At 33.9% G+C, this 12957-nt stretch overlaps 1 long non-coding RNA gene across 19 annotated transcripts in view; it reads left to right on the plus strand.

The window, feature by feature from the left end:
* Window positions 1-973: 973 nt before the first annotated feature.
* The window catches only part of LOC138857288 (uncharacterized), a 38874-nt gene continuing 26890 nt past the window's right edge, over window positions 974-12957 (plus strand). For 15 of the 19 annotated variants that reach the window (XR_011396377.1, XR_011396393.1, XR_011396383.1 and 12 more), the window contains exons 1-3: window positions 1316-1505; window positions 4415-6982; window positions 11799-12957. The exon at window positions 11799-12957 is cut by the window's right edge. This is a non-coding gene — a long non-coding RNA (uncharacterized lncRNA). Of the gene's footprint in view, window positions 1288-1315; window positions 1506-4414; window positions 6983-11798 lie in introns of those variants that run through there. The other 4 variants (XR_011396388.1, XR_011396387.1, XR_011396394.1 and 1 more) reach the window with 4 other exon arrangements.

Consider the following 12957-nt stretch of genomic DNA (forward strand, 5'->3'; position numbering starts at 1 on the left):
GAAACGGCAAAAAAAAAAAGATTTAGTACCCCGCCCTCTCCTCATATAATGGTTATGTTGCAAAGTACTAAAACAGAGATGTTGTGGGACAATGGTGCGCTCCGTCAGCGACATTAGTTCCAAACTCTTGACGATGCGATGAGACGATTAAGTCTGCTGCATGCCGCAGTACATAGCTCCTCTACTGATTCCAAAAGTGCATCATGTGGCGCAATCTCGGAGGACGTAGCTCCTCCAACCAGACGATTATGATTATCCATGAAGCGCTCAAAATGTGATTCAAGTGACTTGAGCTCTTGTTGGAAGTGAAACACATCACGACCTTCTATGGCACCTTCCGAGAAACGTGTATGTATGTGCTTTATTGCTTTCACTGTTGATGTACGCTAATTGAGCACCGCCATGAAACCCCAAAACCGCAATTACAAAACGAAATTAAAAAATATTTGTCCCCACAGGAGGCACCAAAATGAGGAATACTTAATTTACCAGCGGGTAGAGTTCTCAATGCTTTATTGGGATTTGTACAATTGTGAACGGTTTGTTTGACACCAAACTAGAGATGAGTACAATCAGCACCAAGTTACAATCAGAGAAGAGTTCGTACACACATACATGTCCTCCGACATTTATAGGAGTTCAACGGAATTTAAAATACCGTAACTTTAGATATGCGTAAACAAAGACAATTGTAAAGGGAATGAATGATAAACGAGAGATGACAAATATAAAACTTAGATAAGACAGTATTGCCAGATCAAACTTGACATTATTAAAGAAAAAACTTAATCTAATGTAACTAATCCTAAACAATTAATAGCAGGTACCCTAAATACTGTTTTACTATTTTTATGGTAATTCCTTACAAACAGAATATGAGACCAACATACAAATTTAATACACAACGCGCTTCAGATGTCGCGTGTGTATAGCCATTAAATTGATACTTTTATTCAACAATCCAGTGATCGAGCTTAAGAGTGAGTTATTGGTAGACGATTTATCGAGAAATCCATTATGACAACCGTGACGTAGAGTGTAGGCAACAATCAATAATAATGGTTTGAAGATGTTGTTGTCATGGAAACCGTTAACAATTCTTGAACATTTTGCAGGAAATTTTTAATATAGTGGATTGATATACTTAAATTTTGATATCAATCTATGAATATAGTGAAATATTCATATTTCCGATAATTGCATGTCATTTCTTTGCAAAACTATGTGACGTAGAAAAGTGAGAGTGTTTGCAACTAGAAAGCATTTTCATGAGCGTATAACGTCCGGGTAAACCATCAAAATGACAGATTATTGCCCGCAATAGATTTTCTAGACTCGTGTATTGTGTCCTCAGGTGCCCGGTTAAAAATTTTGACTGCAATATTTATTGGTTCTGGGAGCGTGATGTAATGTCGCTAAGAAGTATATTTACTGACGGTATCTCAAAACAAATAATATTAAACATTGTGTGATACATTTTATATATAAATAATAATTTACGAAAAGTAAGGAAATGAATTCAATATTTAGAAATGGACAAGAAAAGTTTACCAAAATTATTCAATAACGAAACATTACTTTGTTGTCAGTGATATATTGTATATTATGCTTTTTCGATATTTAAGTTTAATCGCGATTTGGTCCGAAAGAATGTTTCGTCATAAAAAAAGGGGGGGAAAACTTTAGTCCCACGCTTTCGGCGATAAAATGGGTATGGGCGGATAGAGGAGATCCTCCAGATAGAGAATATATATAGATATAGCCGCGGGAAACCTATGGTTTTCAAGATATTTGGGTTTAAAGTTCAAAATTTCGTCTATTTAAAGTACGTATTTTTTCGTTATAGAATGAATTATACAGTTATATTTTTAACTTTTATATCCACTAACACTTCACTAATTCGTTTTTACACATTTTTTTTTATATTATATCATAAAAAATTGCTTTATTTCAATATTTTAATTATTCTTCAATTTTTGTGATTTTCACAATAACAAGATGGTTGCAAAATGTCAAATAACCAGTGTTACCTTATCGACATCTTTTGTAAGTGAACTGAAAGAAATGAAAACAGATTATACCCCAATTAATATATGTTGAAATTCCATTCATTTTTAAAATAAAAACTTGAATTATAAATTTTATAATTTATCCTTTCCCACAATTTAAGCACAACTCACTTAACGCGTTTGAATTTTATTTGCCATATATGAAGTAAATAGCAAATGGAAAAAACGAAACGGTACTTTTCTTCAAAAGTAACAGTAATTATATCCGTTAGAGAGCATTGATGTTAAGGATTATGTTATACCCTCTATGACAATATTACTTTTTTGCGTGAAACTCCTTTTTGCGTTGGCGGCCTTCGGCCTCGCTTCAAAAAAAATAACCCTGGTCGATCCAACACCTGGGTTTATCAAAAGAAGGAAACTAAATGATTTATTAGTGTCCATCAACAATTATGATTCCTGTATCTAGGGATCTATAATCTCTGTTAATTTTATTTTTCTTCGTTTACAAAATATATTAGTATGGCAACACTGATGTTTTGACATTCACAACCATTTTGTTATTGTCAAAATTGATAAAATTGAAGAATGATTTAAATATTGAAATAAAGCTATTTTTTATGATATAATATAAAAAAAATGTGTAAAAACGAATTAGTGAAGTGTTAGTGGATATAAAAGTTAAAAATATAAGTGTATAATTCATTCTATAACGAAAAAATACGTACTTTAAATAGTCGAAATTTTGAACTTTAAACCCAAATATCTTGATCTGGAAGATCTCCTCTATCCGCCCATACCCATTTTATCACCGAAAGCGTGGGACGTTATTCTAAAGCCGACCCAAAAGGGGATTCAATTCAGCGAGACAGGCACGATTATTTGTAATAAAGGAGCCTTTTTATTATTTTGTGAATAGAAAGAATTGAAGATACATATGTACATTAAATGTGAATTAAAGTTATGGGGTCGGCTTTAGCATACCACCTCACGAGTTCAGGGTTAAAATGGTCATGGGTCGGCTTTAGTATACCGTCCAAGGCTTTCGGGGATAAAATGGGGGTGGGCTTTTGTTTAGCATCCCACGATTTCAGGGTTAAGAGGGGAAGGTTGGATAGAGGATATCCTCCAGATCAAGAATATATATAGATATTGCCGCGGGAAACTTATAGTTTTCGAAATATTTACGTTTAAAGTTGAAAATTTCAACTATTTTAAGTACGTATTTTTGCGATTTAAAATGAATTATACACTTATTTTTTTCTTTTTTATATCCACTAACACTTGACTAATTAGTTTTTCGACATTTTTTTTATTAGATGCTGCAAAAATAGCTTTATTTCCATATTTAAATCATACTTCAATTTTATTAATTTTGACAATAACAAAATGGTGGTGAATGTCAAAACAGCAGTGTTGCCATACTAATATATTTTTTAAACGAAGAAAAATAAAATAAACAGAGATTATACCCTAGATACAGGAAACAACGCAAAAAGAAGTTCTGCGCAAAAAAATCTCGATACACCCCAGTGTTGGACCGACCAGGGTTATTTTTTTGAAGCGCGGGCGAAGTCCGCCAATGCAAAAAGAAGTTCTGCGCAAAAAAACCTCGATACACCCCGGTGTTGGACCGACCAGGGTTATTTTTTTAAAGCGCGGCCGAAGGCCGCCTACCCATAAGGGGTTCTACGCGAAAAGAAATTGTTACATCCAGGTGTTGAACCGACCAGGGTTATTTTAACTTCTTTCAGTTCAATTACAAAAGATGTCGATAAGGTAACACTGGTTATTTGACATTTTGCAACCCTTTTGTAATTGTCGGAATTAATAGAATTTAACAATAATTTAATAATTGAATTAAACTATTTTTGCACTATATAATGTAAAATAAATGTGTACAAACGAATTAGTGAAGTGTTAGTGGGTATAAAAGTGGAAAATTACTTGTCTATTCGTAAGAAAATAAAACTTTATTTGTCTTACGCTGGGCAGAAAAGGTATGCGTAAAAGGTACCCACAAAATAAATTGTTGGAAAACATAAATGTATATACTTTTTATAAAAACCAATTTATTTTATATTCCTTAAAGCACATTAAATATAATATATTGTATATACTTCTTATAAAAATCAATTTATTTGATATTCCTTAAAGCACATTAAATATAATATTTTGTATATACTTCTTATAAAAATCAATTTATTTGATATTCCTTAAAGCACATTAAATATGTAGATATAAACAAAACCCAACATACCGACGAATAGAAAATTCATTAGAAAAAGTCTGTGTACATACATATATTTCATAATCTGGAGAACTTTCTCTATCAGTACATACCCATTTTAACCCCAAATTCCGGGGATGCTGTTCTAAAATGTACCCCTCTATTTAATTCTAAGGTATCGAAAAGGCTATAAAGTTTCAATGTCGCAAACAAGATAAAGCAGTTGAAGGGCATCCCAATTTCTATTCCAGTGACGCATTGGTCGTCTGTACACTGTTCACCTGAACAATACCCCATACTTCTATCTGCAGTTGCTGTTAATTAATGTACGTGGATGGACAGTCTTCCCAGATTTAAGTCAGTCAACAGTCGATGGTTAGCTGTGCGCCACCTATGTTGTTGTTTTCCCACTAAAAGAGCTGTATCGGCGGGGTCGGACCATTAGGAGAAAGGTGTTAGATGAGTGGGGTCCGTTGGGCATGCAAAGAGGTGGTGTCATGCGGATACTCTTTGCATGCTGGACTTATGTATGATATGTCGGGGTCGATTCTGCATAGGTATGTGTTTAACCTGCTACAGTATCCAGAACGAAGATACGCCACCTATCGACAAGCTTGCCTTGTTTGGAACAAAATCTTCTTGATGCATATTGAGACACTACACTCTATGATGAACAAAATACATCAAATACAAACGTTATTTGCTATAATATGGGCAACCTGCGTCTAATCTCATCCAAAAGATCTTTGGCAAAGTGCAAGGACTCCATGCGTAAAGATATTCTACATTGTTTGTGCGCTGCTAATCAAAATCCGCAAAATTACGATTCTTTCGGCACTGCGATCTGATTGTACGGGCGGATAGAGGATATACACATATGCCTGCCTCTGACTTATAGTTTTCGAGATAATTGTATTTAAAGTTCCAAAATTTGTTAAAGTTATGCACGCCCTACACTATGTTTAACAGCCTGTCGACCCATTTGTCAACTCATTTGTACACATTAAAATATATCCATAATATAGATTTATTGTGCATTTTTAAAGTAAGTAAATATATTATATATAAGAAATTTGTATTTTTACGTTAATGACAAATATCAGTATTGCCACATGCTGTGTTGTGCAAAAATTATCAAAAAATGTTTTGTTGTTGTTGTTGTAGCGGCAGAATTTTGTCGAGTTGACAGTCCTTGGCCGGAAAAAATCCGGATCCGTTCCGGTTACGTAGATCCGAATGTTATGGAAACGGCAAAAAAAAAAAGATTTAGTACCCCGCCCTCTCCTCATATAATGGTTATGTTGCAAAGTACTAAAACAGAGATGTTGTGGGACAATGGTGCGCTCCGTCAGCGACATTAGTTCCAAACTCTTGACGATGCGATGAGACGATTAAGTCAGCTGCATGCCGCAGTACATAGCTCCTCTACTGATTCCAAAAGTGCATCATGTGGCGCAATCTCGGAGGACGTAGCTCCTCCAACCAGACGATTATGATTATCCATGAAGCGCTCAAAATGTGATTCAAGTGACTTGAGCTCTTGTTGGAAGTGAAACACATCACGACCTTCTATGGCACCTTCCGAGAAACGTGTATGTATGTGCTTTATTGCTTTCACTGTTGATGTACGCTAATTGAGCTCCGCCATGAAACCCCAAAACCGCAATTACAAAACGAAATTAAAAAATATTTGTCCTCACAGGAGGCACCAAAATGAGGAATAATTAATTTACCAGCGGGTAGAGTTCTCAATGCTTTATTGGGATTTGTACAATTGTGAACGGTTTACCAAACTAGAGATGAGTATAATCAGCACCGAGTTACAATCAGAGAAGAGTTCGTACACACATACATGTCCTCCGACATTTATAGGAGTTCAACGGAATTTAAAATACCGTAACTTTAGATATGCGTAAACAAAGACAATTGTAAAGGGAATGAATGATAAACGAGAGATGACAAATATAAAACTTAGATAAGACAGTATTGCCAGATCAAACTTGACATTATTAAAAAAAAAACTTAATCTAATGTAACTAATCCTAAACAATTAATAGCAGGTACCCTAAATACTGTTTTACTATTTTTATGGTAATTCCTTACAAACAGAATATGAGACCAACATACAAATTTAATACACAACGCGCTTCAGATGTCGCGTGTGTATAGCCATTAAATTGATACTTTTATTCAACAATCCAGTGATCGAACTTAAGAGTGAGTTATTGGTAGACGATTTATCGAGAAATCCATTATGACAACCGTGACGTAGAGTGTAGGCAACAATCAATAATAATGGTTTGAAGATGTTGTTGTCATGGAAACCGTTTACAATTCTTGAACATTTTGCAGGAAATTTTTAATATACTGGATTGATATACTTAAATTTTGATATCAATCTATGAATATAGTGAAATATTCATATTTCCGATAATTGCATGTCATTTCTTTGCAAAACTATGTGACGTAGAAAAGTGAGAGTGTTTGCAACTAGAAAGCATTTTCATGAGCGTATAACGTCCGGGTAAACCATCAAAATGACAGATTATTGCCCGCAATAGATTTTTCTAGACTCGTGTATTGTGTCCTCAGGTGCCCGGTTAAAAATTTTGACTGCAATATTTATTGGTTCTGGGAGCGTGATGTAATGTCGCTAAGAAGTATATTTACTGACGGTATCTCAAAACAAATAATATTAAACATTGTGTGATACATTTTATATATAAATAATAATTTACGAAAAGTAAGGAAATGAATTCAATATTTAGAAACATGGACAAGAAAAGTTTACCAAAATTATTCAATAACGAAACATTACTTTGTTGTCAGTGATATATTGTATATTATGCTTTTTCGATATTTAAGTTTAATCGCGATTTGGTCCGAAAGAATGTTTCGTCATAAAAAAAGGGGGGGAAAACTTTAGTCCCACGCTTTCGGGGATAAAATGGGTATGGGCGGATAGAGGAGATCCTCCAGATCAAGAATATATATAGATATAGCCGCGGGAAACCTATGGTTTTCAAGATATTTGGGTTTAAAGTTCAAAATTTCGTCTATTTAAAGTACGTATTTTTTCGTTATAGAATGAATTATACAGTTATATTTTTAACTTTTATATCCACTAACACTTCACTAATTCGTTTTTACACATTTTTTGTATATTATATCATAAAAAATAGCTTTATTTCAATATTTTAATTATTCTTCAATTTTTGTGATTTTCACAATAACAAGATGGTTGCAAAATGTCAAATAACCAGTGTTACCTTATCGACATCTTTTGTAAGTGAACTGAAAGAAATGAAAACAGATTATACCCCAATTAATATATGTTGAAATTCCATTCATTTTTAAAATAAAAACTTGAATTATAAATTTTATAATTTATCCTTTTTCACAATTTAAGCACAACTCACTAAACGCGTTTGAATTTTATTTGCCATATATGAAGTAAATAGCAAATGGAAAAAACGAAACGGTACTTTTCTTCAAAAGTAACAGTAATTATATCCGTTAGAGAGCATTGATGTTAAGGATTATGTTATACCCTATATGACAATATTACTTTTTTGCGTAGAACTCCTTTTTGCGTTGGCGGCCTTCGGCCGCGCTTCAAAAAAAATTACCCTGGTCGATCCAACACCCGGGTGTACTAAGGTCTTTTTGCGTGGAACTCCTTTTTGCGTTGGCGGCCTTCGGCCTCGCTTCAAAAAAAATAACCCTGGTCGATCCAACACCTGGGTTTATCAAAAGAAGGAAACTAAATGATTTATTAGTGTCCATCAACAATTATGATTCCTGTATCTAGGGATCTATAATCTCTGTTAATTTTATTTTTCTTCGTTTACAAAATATATTAGTATGGCAACACTGATGTTTTGACATTCACAACCATTTTGTTATTGTCAAAATTGATAAAATTGAAGAATGATTTAAATATTGAAATAAAGCTATTTTTTATGATATAATATAAAAAAAATGTGTAAAAACGAATTAGTGAAGTGTTAGTGGATATAAAAGTTGAAAATATAAGTGTATAATTCATTCTATAACGAAAAAATACGTACTTTAAATAGTCGAAATTTTGAACTTTAAACCCAAATATCTTGAAAACAATAGGTTTCCCGCGGCTATATCTATATATATTCTTGATCTGGAAGATCTCCTCTATCCGCCCATACCCATTTTATCACCGAAAGCGTGGGACGTTATTCTAAAGCCGACCCAAAAGGGGATTCAATTCAGCGAGACAGGCACGATTATTTGTAATAAAGGAGCCTTTTTATTATTTTGTGAATAGAAAGAATTGAAGATACATATGTACATTAAATGTGAATTAAAGTTATGGGGTCGGCTTTAGCATACCACCTCACGAGTTCAGGGTTAAAATGGTCATGGGTCGGCTTTAGTATACCGTCCAAGGCTTTCGGGGATAAAATGGGGGTGGGCTTTTGTTTAGCATCCCACGATTTCAGGGTTAAGAGGGGAAGGTTGGATAGAGGATATCCTCCAGATCAAGAATATATATAGATATAGCCGCGGGAAACCTATGGTTTTCAAGATATTTGGGTTTAAAGTTCAAAATTTCGTCTATTTAAAGTACGTATTTTTTCGTTATAGAATGAATTATACAGTTATATTTTTAACTTTTATATCCACTAACACTTCACTAATTCGTTTTTACACATTTTTTGTATATTATATCATAAAAAATAGCTTTATTTCAATATTTTAATTATTCTTCAATTTTTGTGATTTTCACAATAACAAGATGGTTGCAAAATGTCAAATAACCAGTGTTACCTTATCGACATCTTTTGTAAGTGAACTGAAAGAAATGAAAACAGATTATACCCCAATTAAAATATGTTGAAATTCCATTCATTTTTAAAATAAAAACTTGAATTATAAATTTTATAATTTATCCTTTTTCACAATTTAAGCACAACTCACTAAACGCGTTTGAATTTTATTTGCCATATATGAAGTAAATAGCAAATGGAAAAAACGAAACGGTACTCTTCTTCAAAAGTAACAGTAATTATATCCGTTAGAGAGCATTGATGTTAAGGATTATGTTATACCCTATATGACAATATTACTTTTTTGCGTAGAACTCCTTTTTGCGTTGGCGGCCTTCGGCCGCGCTTCAAAAAAAATTACCCTGGTCGATCCAACACCCGGGTGTACTAAGGTCTTTTTGCGTGGAAATACTTTTTGCGTTGGCGGCCTTCGGCCTCGCTTCAAAAAAAATAACCCTGGTCGATCCAACACCTGGGTTTATCAAAAGAAGGAAACTAAATGATTTATTAGTGTCCATCAACAATTATGATTCCTGTATCTAGGGATCTATAATCTCTGTTAATTTTATTTTTCTTCGTTTACAAAATATATTAGTATGGCAACACTGATGTTTTGACATTCACAACCATTTTGTTATTGTCAAAATTGATAAAATTGAAGAATGATTTAAATATTGAAATAAAGCTATTTTTTATGATATAATATAAAAAAAATGTGTAAAAACGAATTAGTGAAGTGTTAGTGGATATAAAAGTTAAAAATATAAGTGTATAATTCATTCTATAACGAAAAAATACGTACTTTAAATAGTCGAAATTTTGAACTTTAAACCCAAATATCTTGAAAACAATAGGTTTCCCGCGGCTATATCTATATATATTCTTGATCTGGAAGATCTCCTCTATCCGCCCATACCCATTTTATCACCGAAAGCGTGGGACGTTATTCTAAAGCCGACCCAAAAGGGGATTCAATTCAGCGAGACAGGCACGATTATTTGTAATAAAGGAGCCTTTTTATTATTTTGTGAATAGAAAGAATTGAAGATACATATGTACATTAAATGTGAATTAAAGTTATGGGGTCGGCTTTAGCATACCACCTCACGAGTTCAGGGTTAAAATGGTCATGGGTCGGCTTTAGTATACCGTCCAAGGCTTTCGGGGATAAAATGGGGGTGGGCTTTTGTTTAGCATCCCACGATTTCAGGGTTAAGAGGGGAAGGTTGGATAGAGGATATCCTCCAGATCAAGAATATATATAGATATTGCCGCGGGAAACTTATAGTTTTCGAAATATTTACGTTTAAAGTTGAAAATTTCAACTATTTTAAGTACGTATTTTTGCGATTTAAAATGAATTATACACTTATTTTTTTCTTTTTTGTATCCACTAACACTTGACTAATTAGTTTTTCGACATTTTTTTTATTAGATGCTGCAAAAATAGCTTTATTTCCATATTTAAATCATACTTCAATTTTATTAATTTTGACAATAACAAAATGGTGGTGAATGTCAAAACAGCAGTGTTGCCATACTAATATATTTTTTAAACGAAGAAAAATAAAATAAACAGAGATTATACCCTAGATACAGGAAACAACGCAAAAAGAAGTTCTGCGCAAAAAAATCTCGATACACCCCAGTGTTGGACCGAACAGGGTTATTTTTTTGAAGCGCGGGCGAAGTCCGCCAATGCAAAAAGAAGTTCTGCGCAAAAAAACCTCGATACACCCCGGTGTTGGACCGACCAGGGTTATTTTTTTAAAGCGCGGCCGAAGGCCGCCTACCCATAAGGGGTTCTACGCGAAAAGAAATTGTTACATCCAGGTGTTGAACCGACCAGGGTTATTTTTTTTGAAGCGCGGCCGAAGGCCCCCAACGCAAAAGGAAGTTCTACAAGAAAAAGTAATATTGTCATAGAGTGTATAGCGTAATACTTAACATCAATGCTCTGTAATAGTTTATTTCTCTAGGTTTTGGATTCCTGTATTTGGGGTATTATCTGTTTTAACTTCTTTCAGTTCAATTACAAAAGATGTCGATAAGGTAACACTGGTTATTTGACATTTTGCAACCCTTTTGTAATTGTCGGAATTAATAGAATTTAACAATAATTTAATAATTGAATTAAACTATTTTTGCACTATATAATGTAAAATAAATGTGTACAAACGAATTAGTGAAGTGTTAGTGGGTATAAAAGTGGAAAATTACTTGTCTATTCGTAAGAAAATAAAACTTTATTTGTCTTACGCTGGGCAGAAAAGGTATGCGTAAAAGGTACCCACAAAATAAATTGTTGGAAAACATAAATGTATATACTTTTTATAAAAACCAATTTATTTTATATTCCTTAAAGCACATTAAATATAATATATTGTATATACTTCTTATAAAAATCAATTTATTTGATATTCCTTAAAGCACATTAAATATAATATTTTGTATATACTTCTTATAAAAATCAATTTATTTGATATTCCTTAAAGCACATTAAATATGTAGATATAAACAAAACCCAACATACCGACGAATAGAAAATTCATTAGAAAAAGTCTGTGTACATACATATATTTCATAATCTGGAGAACTTTCTCTATCGGTACATACCAATTTTAACCCCAAATTCCGGGGATGCTGTTCTAAAATGTACCCCTCTATTTAATTCTATGGTATCGAAAAGGCTATAAAGTTTCAATGTCGCAAACAAGATAAAGCAGTTGAAGGGCATCCCAATTTCTATTTCAGTGACGCATTGGTCGTCTGTACACTGTTCACCTGAACAATACCCCATACTTCTATCTGCAGTTGCTGTTAATTAATGTACGTGGATGGACAGTCTTCCCAGATTTAAGTCAGTCAACAGTCGATGGTTAGCTGTGCGCCACCTATGTTGTTGTTTTCCCACTAAAAGAGCTGTATCGGCGGGGTCGGACCATAAGGAGAAAGGTATTAGATGAGTGGGGTCCGTTGGGCATGCAAAGAGGTGGTGTCATGCGGATACTCTTTGCATGCTGGACTTATGTATGATATGTCGGGGTCGATTCTGCATAGGTATGTGTTTAACCTGCTACAGTATCCAGAACGAAGATACGCCACCTATCGACAAGCTTGCCTTGTTTGGAACAAAATCTTCTTGATGCATATTGAGACACTACACTCTATGATGAACAAAATACATCAAATACACACGTTATTTGCTATAATATGGGCAACCTGCGTCTAATCTCATCCAAAAGATCTTTGGCAAAGTGCAAGGACTACATGCGTAAAGATATTCTACATTGTTTGTGCGCTGCTAATCAAAATCCGCAAAATTACGATTCTTTCGGCACTGCGATCTGATTGTACGGGCGGATAGAGGATATACACATATACCTGCCTCTGACTTATAGTTTTCGAGATATTTGTATTTAAAGTTCCAAAATTTGTTAAAGTTATGCACGCCCTACACTATGTTTAACACCCTGTCGACCCATTTGTCAACTCATTTGTACACATTAAAATATATCCATAATATAGATTTATTGTGCATTTTTAAAGTAAGTAAATATATTATATATATGAAATTTGTATTTTTACGTTAATGACAAATATCAGTATTGCCACATGCTGTGTTGTGCAAAAATTATCAAAAAATGTTTTGTTGTTGTTGTTGTAGCGGCAGAATTTTGTCGAGTTGACAGTCCTTGGCCGGAAAAAATCCGGATCCGTTCCGGTTACGTAGATCCGAATGTTATGGAAACGGCAAAAACAAAAAGATTTAGTACCCCGCCCTCTCCTCATATATCGGTTATGTTGCAAACTACTAAAACAGAGATGTTGTGGGACAATGGTGCGCTCCGTCAGCGACATTAGTTCCAAACTCTTGACGATGCGATGAGACGATTAAGTCAGCTGCATGCCG

The sequence above is a fragment of the Bactrocera oleae genome, chromosome 5, assembly GCF_042242935.1.
Source record: "Bactrocera oleae isolate idBacOlea1 chromosome 5, idBacOlea1, whole genome shotgun sequence".
Taxonomy (NCBI): Eukaryota; Metazoa; Arthropoda; class Insecta; order Diptera; family Tephritidae; genus Bactrocera; species Bactrocera oleae.